Here is a 15,968-nt window from a genome sequence, read left to right as displayed (position 1 = left end):
ACTGAATGGAAACTATGACCCCACTGTCTTGTTTCTCTGTCTCCTTAAATGTGAAACGAAGCACTATAATGCGATGGCTACCATTTCACTGCAGCCAATAAGGTGACTGTGAATCAGTGTCTGTTTTGACGGATGTTTTTAATAGATAAATCACAGTCACAGTTATTGCTTTAACTGATATATTCTATTCACAGGGAAAGAAAGTCATTTTAGTGTGATGGTCTAAGAGGACGTACTATTGCAGCCATACAAAGGCTTACACCTGTTATTAATGCCTCACATTGCCTTCACCTGTGAACTGTGGAGCTGTGGGCTGGTATATTGATGAAAGCCCCCCTGTCGATGCTATCTCAGAGCTGCATTAACAGATCTAGGCTGTGGAGTAGAGCTCTCCTCCTACCCGACCCGTGACCGATATCATACATCGGTTAGGGCCGGGTAGGGACTGTTTTTTCATCAAAAACTAGGGTACTGGCAGGGCTCAGGTATCACTAAATTGATCACTAACATTTTAAAGCTGAGCCATTTGCGCGTGCTCTGCTGCGCAGTACAGTCATATCTGACTAAGATCATAACATGGTGTCAGAAGTGCTTCAACCTCGTCAAATATAAGACAGGAGAGATTCTTTCACAAAGAAATATAGTTTTGTCGGAGTTTAGAGTGATGAAAGTAGCTAACAGCTAACTGCTCTCTCATGTCTCTTTATTGAGCAGAGCAGCCCTAGCAGAGCCATTGCTATGGATAATCACAGACTCAGAGCGCATGCAGAGCAAGCTGTGCGTTGGGAGCGAGTGACAGGCAGAGAGGAGCAGCGAATGTATTTATTAATGGAGGGCCTTAAATTTGGCAGAAGCAATCGGGCCTGGGTAGGGTAGGGCCTGAACGTCATGGGCATGGGTAGGGCTCGGCCTTAAAATTCATGCCCGTGCAGGGCTCTGCTGTGGAGAGGAAGTGGCTGTATGACTTGGCAGTCTGAGGTGACTGCACAACACCTGATCAGGGAAAACACGCCTGCTGTCCGTCTGCACTGTGACTGTTCTGTACTGGAGGAAGATGGAGCTGGGCCAGTTAGCCAGTCAGTCAGTGTGTGGTTCTGATGGCTGGTGTTACTGGTGGAAGAATCAGAGGAAGCTCTCAGGGGAGAGGCCATAGGTTGGCTGTTAGGATCAGAACACTCAGGGGAGAGAGGGAGAGGGGGAGAGAGAGAGAGAGAGAGACAGAGAGACAGAGAGAAAGAGAGAGAGAGAGCGAGAGAGAGAGCGAGAGAGAGAGAGAGCGAGAGCGAGAGAGAGCGAGAGAGCGAGAGAGCGAGAGCGAGAGAGAGAGAGAGAGAGAGAGAGAGAGAGAGAGAGAGAGAGAGAGAGAGAGAGAGAGAGAGAGAGAGAGAGAGAGAGAGAGAGAGAGAGAGAGAGAGAGAGAGAGAGAGAGAGAGAGAGAGAGAGAGAGAGAGAGAGTTTGGTTTTGTAAACGGCTTATTCAGACTCTTGAAATCACAGAACAATACAAAGTAATGTTCTGACCTTGTGTGTCCAGAGAGGAGGAAGTGGAAGGTGTGGGCTCTGCTGGAGCCACACGGCAGACGAGGTTCAACAATTATCTTTCAGGGGTCAGAGGTCAAATGTGACTATTATGTGTTAAAATGCTGCTAGCAAATGGCTGCGTATGGGGTCACAACCTCACCATGTGGCGTCTCTCCCCCTCATGGCATCCGGGAACTCCCATTACTGACTAAGTTGTGTGTCATATACGCACACGCACACGCACACACACACACACACACACGCACACACACACACACACACACGTATATATGAACCGGTCTAACAATCCCAAACATGGAGGAGCTTAGAACAACAGCTTGCTTGCCTATAAGTGACACCATGTGTGTATGTGTGTGAAGCATGCATACGTCCAGAGTGGTAAAGATGAGGAAGCTACTAATCCCCTTTAATGCTATATATCGCATGTAGATTGACCCAGTGCTATTCAAACCCATGCCGTCTGCATAATTGTCATACCACAGAGATTAAATGATTGTGGTCCGCTCCAAACCTCTTTAATCTGCTCTGAGGTCGTCGTCAGGGTAACTGTGGACAACTGGAACAAACTGAAGGCCACGTTCCATACCATTCTACCCTGCTCTATCTCTCTCACTCATACACAGATACAGAGATACACATAAACTGTTTACAGAGGCGCCCGGATACTGTTTGTTTTTTTGTACTAAGAGTTCATCTCAAATGTGATTTTGATGCTTTGGAATGTTAATTCATTCTCAAATCGAGCTTATACAGTATACCTAAACAACATGTTTAATATAAATCTGCGGTCTTGTTGAAACTATGCCTGTTGGATTCAGAGCTTTGTGTTGATCTTGCAAACTCTTGTGTTCAGGGTTTTGTTTGTGTGCTGTGTTGCTCTTTGTCTTTCGTCTGTCATTGTGCTGAGTTCAGGGTCATGTTTGTGGACCGTAGTGCTCTTGTGGTTGTGTTGTGTTCAGAGCCGTGTTGCTCTGGCTGCCAGGCTTTGTCACGTATCTGTGCTGTGACTCAGAGCTGTACCCACAGCAGAGGCCTTGTGTTTATGAGGTGTAGCTCGTAAACTCTCTAATGGTGTATTAACAATCACTTTCTTACGTGTGATTTTATGGAAAAATGTATGTTAAAGAGACACATATGGTACTGAGTTTATACACAGAGAACTCTTGTTTCTTCATTATCAGCTGCCTGGCAAGCTCAGGACAGTCCTGAAGTTCATGTGCAACTTGAGGTATTTCATTAGTCATGCCAATTATGTTAAAAAAATAACCTGAGTGAGAATGTTTTTGTTTATCAGCTATCTGATTGGTTACATTTGTTGCCCTAAATGTGGACCTGGAGTGTAAATGAATGCGTACAGAGAGAACTAGCCAGAGAAAGGGAAAGACAGAGAAGCTAAAACGCTTGAGAGATAAAGGATGAGGAAAAGTAGAAGAGACCCAGGAGGCATAGATAACAGGAAGGCAGATCATTCCTCAACAACCCCCAGACTGACCCTGTGGGCAGTCCTCAAAAGGACATGGCGAGCAGCAGGATTGGCTGAGAGAGCTGTGGCTAGACGCTGGATTGACTGGTTAGGTTGAGTAACCTGCAGGCAATGGAGCAGGTTCTCAAATAAGGAAGAGAGTTGTTAGAGCTGACCTTCACAATACAAGAGGGAAGTGGAAGAGAGTGGTGAGAGAGATAGAGAGAGAGAAAGAGAGAGAGAGGGAGAGAGAGAGATGAGCGTGTGCTTATTAGTTGACAGCATGGAAACAGAGGTCTTAGTTATCCCCCATGTTCCCCTGGAGAGAGGGAATGGAATGTTAAACGCAGGGAAGCCCTAGCAGCTACACACACTGTTGGGAATCACAAGTTAATCAACCTCTCTGATTGAACCTGTCTTCCATAAGCAGCAGAGTGAGATACACAGACACTGACTTGGCCGTAAGTGGTGTGACTCGACACTCCGGAGATGACTGAGTCCTCATGAGAGAGGAGCTGAACCTGACCTCGCCCCCGGCCCCCGGCCCCCGGCCCCCGGCCCCCGGCCCCCGGCCCCCGGCCCCCGCCCCCTCGCCCCTGTGTCACTCCTCTGTGACTCATCCTCAACCACTGAGAGACAGGAACAGAGCAGATGAGCTGGAGAATTGACTGGCCAACCTAAAAATAGACATTATACACCAAAACAGAATGATAAATGTACCAAAAGTTTATGTCTGCCTCGAAAAATGCCTAAAAAGTGAAGGCCACAATCTCTATAGAAAACAAACACATGTTTTATTTACAGACAACATGTTCCAGATCTGTGGGGGTGGTGGTCGGTGAATATTGCTAGTCAGTAATGGATTGTGTGGCCTTTTAAGTGTGGTACACTTTTCTAACTATTATAAAGTTCCTAGATAGACTATGGCTCCGTTCCATGTTTGTCAGTTATATAAAGCACAGACTACTAGGTTCAGTGTTATGTGGCTGGCATGTAGATAATGGTAACTCTGTAAACATATGAAAAGTACAGCATATACTGTTTCTGTGTGCCACCCATGATAGCTACAGTACAGAGAACCTAATATGGAATATGTTTCCTGGCAGTATAAAGTCACAATAGAGACTTTACAAAAGAGATCCCCTTCCTACTGTATCTTATCTGAGGTAGAGCGAATAAGGTGGTTGATGAATTTCTTCTGTGATTGATGAATTTCATTTTCTACATGGATCAGTGGGAACATAATACATCAGATCTTAGTCCAGAATAAGCATACTTTGTGTCTGTATTCTGTTTGTACATTGTCTATTGCTGGCAGCGCATATTCACTAAGTCAAATTCTAGGTATGTGCAAATGTACTTTGTGAATAAAGTGATTCTGATTGTGACAATAAGCATACAGCAGGTACAGTAATGTAAGATCTGTGTATCTCCTATCTGTCACATTCTTTCACAATCTCTCTTTCGCTCTTACTTTCAATCTTTTGTCCATGGATCAAAAATAGCTGGCTGTTGTTATTCTAACAGCCTGGTTCTGAAAGGGAAGTCTCTATATCAGTGGCCAGTGTTGCAGAGCTTTTATTGTGAAAGAGAGGCTTTTATTGTGAAGAAGGCTCAGGCTGACTCATGCAGAGAGAGAGGGAGGCTGAGTCTGGCTGCTGACTGCTCTATATATGCTGCTCTGCTACCTGGCAGACCAGCAGAAACAACCACACACACACACACACTCCTCCTCCTCCTGGGGAATACCTGAGCCGCTGACAGACACACTCACCTGGGCCGCATCATTGAAGGTACTACTCCTTTCTTACAACTTTCTTACAAAATCAAATACAACTTTTGTCAATTGTAACACACTTCAGTGGAAGTGAGAGTTTATGAAGAGAGGGAGAGGGGGAGAGAGGGAAGGCAGAGGGGAAGCCGGGAGAGGGTGAGAAGCAAGCAGCAAGATGCTTTTCATTAACTCTCAGTCAAGTTCAGTTCATTAGAGAGAGAGAACACAATGTGAACACACCACATTAGCACAGCCACTGTTGCTTTATGCTGACCTCACTGCTTCAAGGAATTACAGTGTTGCCCTTGTTCTTTCTTCTGTGGTAAAACTTTGTGAGCTAAAAATGATCTCAAAATCAGTTAAAATCACAATCTGTCATTTATGCTTCTGAAGAACTAAAAAGGGTTGAATTGAGAGAGGGAATGAAGGAGTACAGAATAAGGAGAGACACAAATGATAGAGAAGGAGAACCAGGAATGCTTTTTCTTCATTTCTGTCTGCTTTGCTAGCCGCTCAGACAGTTAATGTTAAAAGCATGTGTTGGAGTATGGATGTGTGGTTTATAGGACAGAGAGAGGCAGAGATAGAAACCATTAATTTACTGGAGGCTCTGGGAAGTGGTTAGTCTGGAGAGGAGAAGCTGGAGGCAACTGGCTGCTTTACTGAGGGTGATATGGTCTGTGAGGTTGGTAAAGCCTAGTAGTGTGATGTAGCGATGACAGTAGTGCAGTGTCTGTTGCTTTATTCTGGGTTGTGTCAGTGTTGTGTTAGTGGTGAAGGACCAGTTGTGTTTTTATATAGGTCAGTTGTGTGGTGCCACTTTGGGGTCTGACGGATTAGTCTGTCAGGTAATAACAGTAGTGTCAGGTTTGGCTGTAGTCCTTCACTGGGTTCTCTTGTTTCTACCCCCTCCCTTCCCCTCTCTTTCTCTGGCTCTCCTCCACTTTCTCCTTCTCCCTCTCCACTCTTGCTGCTAATCCCATTTGATGGCGATGTCTTTCCCATTCCAATCCCAAGAAGAATGTCTTGAGCATTCCTGCAATACAAAAAAACACTCTCTGTCTCACTGAACAGAGGGAGGGGAAAAGGGGGGAGGGAGGGAGGGAGGGAGGGAGGAAGAGACAGAGCTCACTGTTAATTCTCTGCACTCCTCACCTATTATGTTATTTTATATAAAATGGCTCCTAAGATGATATACTGATTAAATAGAGAGAGTGAGAGAGAGAGAGACGGAGGGAGGGAGAGACATAACTTAAGGGGTTGATGGGAGCTGGAGCAGCCCTGAACTGTTAGTCTGGTCAGAATGAGCCACACGCTCTGTGCAGTTGTTAAAGCGGGGAAAATAAACAGTCTGGTTCTGTTTTATGTGATGTGTGTGCAATTAAAGCCAGAGAGAGCGGGAGGGGATGGGTGGGGTACAGCGGAGCAAGGGAGGAGGTGAAAGAGAGAAACATGGAGAGGTTGAAAATAAGTTTGGAAGTCTAGGAGAACAAAGACAGAGAAATTGAGTGGGACAAGGAGAGAGAGAGAGAGGGAATGGGAGTTGATAACAAAAAGTGATATATTTTACTTTATGCTTTTCTGGTTTCATTTGTTGTCTATATGAAAAATGTCAGGGACTACTCTTGCCAATACAGCACCTCAAGTTGCACTGATCTAGGAGCTGAGTCTAGGGGGGTATGAAATGTCCATGGAAAGTTGGACAGGCTCCTCTGTCTCCTCTCTCTCTCCTGAGGAGGAGCACTCAGCCAAGCCAGGGGAGGAGGGATTAGGGAGAGCAGTATGACTCACTGTGAGTGAGGAGTCTGGGCCTGCATGGTGGTAAATCAGCCTGTGATGTGGGTCAGGTCAATGGGTTAACTCTGGTTCTAAACCTGACTGGACTGGAGATTTGGCCAACATGCTCCTCCATGTGGAAAGGTTAGGATTTAGACTCTTAAATCTGTACTTTCATTCAAAATATCCAACACAAATTGTGTGTGTACTGGTAGGCCTACTTGTGTATGTACTGTCTCTGTGTGTGTTTGTTTTTGTGCGGGTTTATGTTTGTGTGCGCACAGCCCACACCTGTTTGAGGGCTTCACTTGAATTTGTTGATGGAAGTTTCTCATGTCCACCAGTTGGTCTCATCCGGTGATCTAAAGTGATGATGTCAAACATAAACATTCAGCTATCTTGCTGGGGGTGTTTGTATACTGGATTCCTGTAAACTGTTATTGCAGCCCCTTACCGTAAACTTAACAAAGGACTTGAGTGGAAGTCTCCCCCTCCCCAAATAGAACTCCAAATGGTTGCCTAAAAAATAGCTTTGTTGTTATTAGAGACCCTTGGTGACCAAAGTGTGTATAATGACCAGCTACTTTGCTAGTGTAAATACAGATGTCATAGGGTAAACATTATTCTGCAGCGATAGGACAAATCATTAAGAACTGTATTATGGTGATTTTGGCCCATAGCTATAGGATTCCTGTTTCTTGCTACAGCCACCTGTGTTATGTGTCTCCACAACAGGAGAAAACACCCATTAATGGCACATCGATCAATCAGTATTTCCTTAAAATCAACCAATCAAGTAGTAGCTAGTAGTCAGTCAGGTAGATAACCAGCCAGTTAGTCAGAGTCTGTTAGTCTCAGTCAGTTCAGTCAGTCAATATGTCAGACAGTGTGACAGACTAGACTGTTTCTGTCATGGATCAGTCAAGTGTAGGTTGACGCACTGTAACAATGATGTAATGGGGGTGTGTTAATACAGGTGAGGGAAGTGTGAAACATGCTGTCAGGCACAGCGAGACAACATGTACCACTGATCATACTGTCCTGTCTGTCTGCTCATGCCTGTGGAGGTGTGTTTGACAGAGCAAGGTGTATTTGCCTACATGATTGCAGTGGGAGTCAGACTCAGGAGTCTCTGGTATTTTCCCATGCTCCTATTGATTTCACCCTGCGTTCTTGGATCTGGTCTGATAAACTCTTTGCTCGGAGCATGGTTTGGGGCCAGCATGTTGTTGTGTCACCACCTTGGTGTGTTTCCACTGTAGCACACACACACACACACACACACACACACACACACACACACACACACACACACACACACACACACACACACACACACACACACACACACACACACACACGCAGATTAACATGCATCACTTACACCTCTAGCTAACTGCTTACCCTTTAACCCGTCCTCCTTAACACACACACACACACACACACACACACACACACACACACACACACACACACACACACGCAGATTAACATGCATCACTTACACCTCTAGCTAACTGCTTACCCTTTAACCCGTCCTCCTTAACACACACACACACACACACACACACACACACACACACACACACACACACACACACACACACACACACACACACATAGGCTGTATTTGTTTTGGAGGTGTAATGCCAGAGCTCCAATCTGTTGTTTAGGCATATATCATTCATGTTTGACAAGGCCACACTTTTTAAAAGCTGTAGACTGGCATGGTGACGTGTGGTTAAACAATGACACACACACTCATAAACACACATTAATATGTAGGTACAAGTCTCATTGTGGGAAAATGTACAACTGTTGTTCAGACATTTGAGTGGATCAACAGCTTTTTACTTACACATAGCTGGCTTGTATGTACACACAGTGCAGCAGGAAGCTTAGCCTCTTGTTGTTGTTTACAGAAAAAAAAACTCAATATTGGCTATTTACACTCAACTACTTCCTGTCCTCCCATGGTCGCTTCCTGTCATCAGTGAGTGCTGCTGGTGGAATCCCATAAACCCTTTCCCTCCTCTACTCCTAGTCAGCCAGCGGCCAACCAAAGACATGCTCCCCTTCCCAGTACCCAAACAAGTGAGGTTGTAAAACCCAGCGATGGCTCACAGCTTGCATGGTGGCATGTCAGTCAGTCTAACTGTAGAACCGTATGTCTGTATAGACCAGAGGCCATCATTGTCCAGGAAGCACAAACAACTGACTGTGTGTGTAAACATGACTATTATAGACAAGTTGATTAGAGAGAGCATTGATTAAAGACTGCATGATTAGAGTCTAAGGAGGAGAGGCAGCTGGTGGCGATCACAGACTGGAAACCATCTGTGGCTGGCATGTTCTGTTTCAGCTTGCTTTCTCTGACTGCTACAACATGGTCTGTTTCAGCTTACTCTGACTGCTACAACATGGCAGTAGCAGTGCGTGGGTAAAATCACTGCAGAAGCCAAGCCAGAAGAAAAAGCCATATTACAACCTATGTGTTGTGATAATTGTGTTGTTTGCTCTATAAACTGTTAGTTCATATGCCTTGCCACCGTTATATATAGGCCTAAGGCCAAGACAATAGGAAGACACAGAGGCAGAATAAATTCAACCACACCTTTGTTTCATCACAAAACCAGAGAGCAACCTCTGTCCGGTGAAGTCCACAAAGCATATTGCATGTAACAAACAGTTACATGACCTACAGCATGGTCAAGCAAGTTACTGTTTCCGACATTTTCCGACTACTAAACAACTATTGATTTAGAACCACGGAGAGTTACCGCAAGTCGCAAAGAAAACAGGAGCTGCCTCCAGTATTCCAGCACCATTTCAACTTCAACATCATTTCAACATCCTCAAATCACCTATGTTTAGTCTAATACAGTGACAACAAAAAGATACCAAAAACAATTTAGTCGGTAACACTTTACTTGACACCCAGCGTCCTAACACGTTATGACACGGTCATAACCAGGTCATAATATGTCATAACAGCTGACATAACCTGTCATAACCTGTTATAATATGGTCTTAACACTGTCATGACCCATATATTCACACCTGTTGTGACATATATAGCGTTATTTTATGGCTGGTTATGACACCTACATAAGAGTGTCAAAACCCACATTTATAAAAATTTGTTTTTTCCCTGCCAAGAAGTTTTCCTTCGTTTGAAAGTTTGTTTCTTATGTCCTTTGTTGTAATTAATTATTTACAGTCATGTTTTTTTTATCGCCATTATAATCATTGGCCAGTACAGAGAATTTAAGTAAAACCACAAGTCCAAATCCCTATCTCCATCCATGGCTAATTTAGGAAAGGGACAATTTTAGCTAGCTAGCTAGCCACCGGAGGACAACAACACAACGAGATGCAACAATTCAAGTTGTTTCTGTCAATTACATATTTCTCTTGATGCGATGTGATAGGAATGAGGCCAAATCCAAACTGGCCTCCCTTGACACTTTCTTTGGTGCGCCAGGACCATTCACAGTTGAGCTCAACGCTGATTGGCAATTATTTTATACTTTTTTATCAAGGGAGGCCAGATGCTCGCTGGCTTCCCTTGCATTCAATGCTATGGGTGGCAACAATGTCATACTCTTTTTGGCCAGACAGCATCAGATAGATGGCCTACACAGAGGGGCGTTGCTTCGCTCTCTCAGATGCTTTCTCAGGTGAGATACTGTACATTCAGCCTCTTGCGAATTGAAGGAAAATTATGAAAACACAGCGAGACGAAAGATAAATTATTTCATATGCTTTTAAATTTTTTCTTGGGAAATGTTTTGGGAAAGCCTGGCTTCCCTTGGCACCATGAATACACACCACTGCAACATGGTCTGTTTCAGCTCGCTCTGACTGCTACAACATGGTCTGTTTCAGCTTGCTTTGACTACTACAACATGGTCTGTTTCAGCTTGCTTGGACTGCTACAACATTGTCTGTTTCAGCTTGCTACATGGTGCTGTAAAAGACAGATTCAATTAACTCTTACTCAGACAAGCGGTGCCTGACTACGTTAAGCTCAGTGATGCTGCTAATGTTTGCATGTAGGAACTGGAAAGTAAAACCACCACCAGAATAATTGTATAATTGACGTTTTACTACGAGTGTAATTGAATGCTGAATGGTAAGTCAATCAAAACGTTTCTCCTGAAGTGCTCTCTCATTGTGTTCCATGTTAAAGAATTTACACCCAGGAACCAGGCCAACTGAATGTCCTTTTCAAGATGAGAGAGAAAGAGAGAAATAACTTTGAACAGCCTAGCCTATTTCTACCTCCAAATGGAGGGTGAGGGAGAAGGATAAAGAAAGAGAGAGATGTAACTGTAATGCAGCGTTACAGTCTGGAATGACAGAGCTGAGCTCTACAGTTTTTTCACACTGTAACTGGGTGTTGTGTGGGCCAGTTGGCTCAGCTCGGTACAGCACAACACTGGGTCGTTGGCATGGAGACAGAGAGCAGGACACCTCCCTCCCTCCAAGGCCCTACTGCACCGCAAGACAGAGGAACAGACTGTCAGAGGAACCAAGGAAATAAATGAATTAACGTCAGGCTTTTCAGCAGTTTCTGTCATTTATTAGATGCTCACAAGAGAGATAAAACGTTTTTACCAAGTATCAACTCAGAGCTTTGTACCTTGTAGAAATTCTGTTTACATACAGTTGGTGTATACCTACATATTTGTTTCTTGTACCCCAGAGAATCAGACTGGTATCTATAAAACACGCAGTTCAGAACAGCTATAGGACAAGGTCCTTTCAGACTAAACAAGGGATGTGGAGAGTTGAATGTGAAAGTGATGTAAATTAATAGGCTGTATGGTTATAAGTGAATGAACCTCCATCTCTTTTAAATATATTTTTAAGAGGGGTTGATTGGGTGGAAGGCTCCTCTCTTTGTTCCCAGAGTTGGTGACTAAATTAAGTCAAATGACCATGAGGAGAAATTCATGGTGTTGTTGTCTCATTCAAGACTAATAGATCCATCCTGTTCGGTTATCAGTAGAGAAAGAGCTTGACTGAGAGAGATGGAATAGTTCTCTGAGTAATTTCATAGGTTTATTTATTTATTTTTATTTCACCTTTATTTAACCAGGTAGGCCAGTTGAGAACAAGTTCTCATTTACAACTGCGACCTGGCCAAGATAAAGCAAAGCAGTGCGATAAAAACAACACAGAGTTACATATGGGGTAAAAAAAACATAAAGTCAAAAAATACAACAGAAAATATATATACAGTGTGTGCAAATGTAGCAAGTTATGGAGGTAAGGCAATAAATAGGCAATAGTGCAAAATAATTACAATTAGTATTAAGGGTGGTTGTTGGCTGGGCAGAACTGGCTGAAGGCTGGGTCACAGGGTCAGGCTGGCCCACACCTGCTATCCTGGAGGCAGACAGACCTTTTAAAGGACAATAAAATGACTGATGAAGCTGAACAATTACACTGTCTGACTTTCTCACTGACAATATGATAGTATCTGACAAATGCTAATTCAATTGAGTGGAAACATAGAAATGAAAGTAAAATGTCAGAGTTCATGACGTAGAATACAATTGGAAAGTTAGTCATATGCGGAAAGTGGGACAAATAAATCTTAATCATGTGATTGCCCTTTACTAAAATAAGAAAGTGGAATTGGACTGTACTAAAGGAGGAATTGATTGACCATGCTGCGAGAGAGAGACGTACATTAGAGTTGTTGTGGTGTCTAATGAATGGTGATGTTTGTTTGGAAGTAGCTGTTCTATATAAAGAAAGAACACCTTTTAAGGCAAGTAGATGATGTCAGTCAGTCATAGCTGGCCAACATCCACTCTGCCTCCCCATATACTCAGGAATATTCCAGAGACTGGAGAAAAAACACTAAGACAACGTTTTGGATATATTTGTAAACTCAAACTGGACTCCTAGCAATAAGATGCTCTAAGAGATTCTAGGCAGGTTGGAAACCATCAGGTGGGTTATTAAAAAATGCAGGCACGTGGACAAACTGTTTTAAAGGCTCTCCAAATGATTTAATGCACAACACAGGCAGGCTGGCAGTGAAGGAGTCTGTCGAAGAGAGAAAGAGGGAAAGACAAGGCGCTGAGGAAATGAAGCGCGTTTCCCCTCTGTTTGAGAGGGCGGGTGAGTCGAGGAGAGGAGAGGCGCTTCTGCCTCACTCGCTGAGAACATAGCCAAAAAAGGAATGAAAACGGCACAGAGGACGCCGAGGCTGGCTCTCTCAGGAGATGCCAAACTATTCCTGTAAAAGTGCTCTTTTGGTGGAGGCTTTAATGTCCGACATTGCTGGGATTTTAAGGAAAACACACGATGAATAGAGGGCACTGCACTATGTGCTAATTCTTATAAGCTGTAGCCTACAACACCACACAGGTTATGACAGGTTGGAGTGATTCAAATAATGAGTGTTTATTTGGGCCTGAAGTTCCACTGTTGCTCTGATACACTCTTAGAAAAAAGGGTTCCAAAGGGTTCTTCGGCTGTCCCTATAGGAAAACCCTTTTTGGTTCCAGGTAGAACCCTTTTTGGTTTCAGGTAGAACCCTTTTGGGTTACATGCAGAACTCTCTGTGGAAAGGGTTCTTTATGGAACCCAAAAGGGTTATTCCTGGAACCAAAAAGGATTATTCAACGGGTTCTCCTATGGGGACAGCCAAATAACCATTTTAGGTTCTAGAAAGCACCTTTTTTTCTAAGAGTATACTAATGATGGGAGCATGTGACTGATCTGGAAGCATGTCGAATATCTGTCTCATGATGTTTTCACTGTCAGTTCTGTCATTTTATTGTAAAATGTTCGCTACCTTTGTTTGGTTCTTCACATGTTTATTATTATTTTTTATTATTATTTATTTATTCGGGAAAAACCCATTGAGACCTAGGTCTCATTCTCAAGGGTGCCCTGATCACAGTAATACAACCATCAAATACAATGTGAAACAAAACAGCAATCAAAACAATGTAAAATAAAAATTTAAAAAATACAGCAGAAAGAGGGAGAGGAGGCTTCCCCCATGGACCCTCAGACAGAAATGAAAAATAGCAGAAAAAACTATTTCTGATTATTCAGCATCTGGAACAGATTGGGAGAATGCAGGTCTAGTGGAGTCCTGATGACAAGGCATGTTGCTGTAGCTATAGTCTTCTACCAACGCTTTGTGATGGACGCACTACTAGTCACACTAAGACTGGGCCATTAACATGAAGGTCTCTGACACATTGGGGTTTTATAGCTTTCCCAAAGACCCCTCTCTCCTTCTGCTACCCTGAGAAGATAACTCTTCCATTTCATGTGTGTCCTGGGGTTCCCACTCTACAGTCCTGTTACAAGCCCCTAGACGCAAATAAAATATGTCCCCGTTATTTAGCCCTTCAAAGCATAGAGTGGACATAGGATGGGTAGGTTACTCACTCCCCTTTCTTCATTCCAGTCCACCGTCATGTCAATCCTACCAAAACAGGCTGAAATTTCAGGCAATCTTTTCAAACAACTCTTACACTAAAAGGGCATTATCATCATGTTCACAATTTCAAAGTATTATTCCAACCTCATAGTGTGGTAATACACTCACCGGACAGTTTATTAGGTACACCCATCTAGTACTGGGTCGGACCCCCCTTTGCCTCCAGAACAGCCGGAATTCTTCGGGGCATAGATTCTACAAGGTGTTGGAAACGTTCGTTGCTCAATTGGTATCAAGGGACCTAATATGTTCCAGGAAAACATTCCCCACACCAGCCTGTACCAGGCAGGATGGGTCCATAGACCAAATCCTGACTCTATCATCAGCATGACACAACAGGAACCGGGATTCGACAGACCAGGCAATGTTTTTCCACTCCTCAATTGTCCAGTGTTGGGGATCGCGTGCCCACTGGAGCCGCTTCTTCTTGTTTTTAGCTGATAGGAGTTGAACCTGGTGTGGTCGTCTGCTGCAATAGCCCTTCTGTGACAAGGATCGACGAGTTGTCCATTCCGAGATGCCGTTCTGCACACCACTGTTGTACTACGCCATTATTTGTCTGTTTGTGGCCAGCCTGTTAGCTTGCATGATTATTTTCATTCTCCTTCGACCTCTCTCATCAATGAGCTTTTTTCTCCCACAGGACTGCCGCAGACTGGATGTTTTTTGTTTGTCGCACCATTCTCAGTAAATCGTAGACACTGTCATGCGGGAAAAGCCCAGGAGAACAGACGTTTCTGGGATACTGGATCTGGCGCTCCTGGCACCGACGATCATACCACACTCAAAGTCACTTAGGTCATTCGTTTTGCCCATTTCTAACATTTAATTGAACAGTAACTGAATGCCTCTATGCCTGTCTGCCTGCTTTATATAGCAAGCCACGGCCACGTGACTCATTGTCTGTAGGAACGATACATTTTCGTGAACGGGGGGGTGTACCTAATAAACTGAGCGGTGAGTTTGACTGCACTGGGCCTTTAAAACGGCAACAATTTCTTTACGCCCCATGGCAAAATGTGTAGAAATACAGGATATCAGTAGGATCAGTAACCTCCTGAAAGCCTTAGTTTCCCCAGCCACTGATCCCAGACCAGGCCAGGCCAGAAGTGATGACTGTAGAAATACAGGATATCAGTAGGATCAGTAACCTCCTGAAAGCCTTAGTTTCCCCAGCCACTGATCCCAGACCAGGCCAGGCCAGAAGTCCACAGTGTCGACAGTGTAGTGTCGACTACACTGTGTCGACAGTGTAGTAGGGCTCAGTGTATGAAATCCTCAGGCAGCCATACCGCTGTGACAGAATACAATACTCCATCATTAGGACTCACCCCTGAGAACAAGATGCAACAGAGACGTGTATTTGTTTTTGTTGTTTCATTACATTGCCCTTTAAGAGATGTGAGCCACACCTTGTCCTTAGTACAGTACTTGTCTTGGTATGTCTCTCTCCTGTCTGTACCAAAATCAATTACATTATTACAATGTTATTATCACGTATTATATGACCATGCCTAGTCTTGTCCTTGACCCCGCAGAGGTCATCACACTCTTGAGCATTTGTCATAATGGAAGACAACATTGGGAAAACTTCCTCACATTTCCCTTATTTTTTTATTGTTTGACGTGGCTGTTGACAGGCTGGCTTTTTAACAAGTCTGTATGGAGCAGCTGATAGGCTATCAGTCCCTGCTCCCTGTGCAGTGGTTTCCTTCCCAAAACAGCACTAATCAGCACTTTACACACACACCACGCACACACACACACACACACACACGGATGGTAGCTTGGTTGGCTAGCTGAATTAACCACACCCCACGGTCCCCCTGAACCCTCTAACCTCAGGGCTGACAAGCTATCAATTCCAGGCTGGTGAAAAACGTATTTCCTGATCGAGGCCCCCTGGACGGTCAAGTGCTGATGTCATTCCCACAACT

The 15,968-nt window shown here is 44.0% G+C and overlaps 1 protein-coding gene across 2 annotated transcripts in view; it reads left to right on the top strand.

The window, feature by feature from the left end:
* LOC121533313 (palladin) overlaps window positions 1-15,968 on the top strand; it is an 89,152-nt gene that overhangs the window by 60,513 nt on the left and 12,671 nt on the right. The window lies entirely within an intron of this gene.

The sequence above is a fragment of the Coregonus clupeaformis genome, chromosome 20, assembly GCF_020615455.1.
Source record: "Coregonus clupeaformis isolate EN_2021a chromosome 20, ASM2061545v1, whole genome shotgun sequence".
In the NCBI taxonomy this organism is placed as follows: Eukaryota; Metazoa; Chordata; class Actinopteri; order Salmoniformes; family Salmonidae; genus Coregonus; species Coregonus clupeaformis.
The sequence above is the reverse complement of the archived record's forward strand: the minus strand, read 5'-3'. Positions and strand labels throughout refer to the sequence as shown.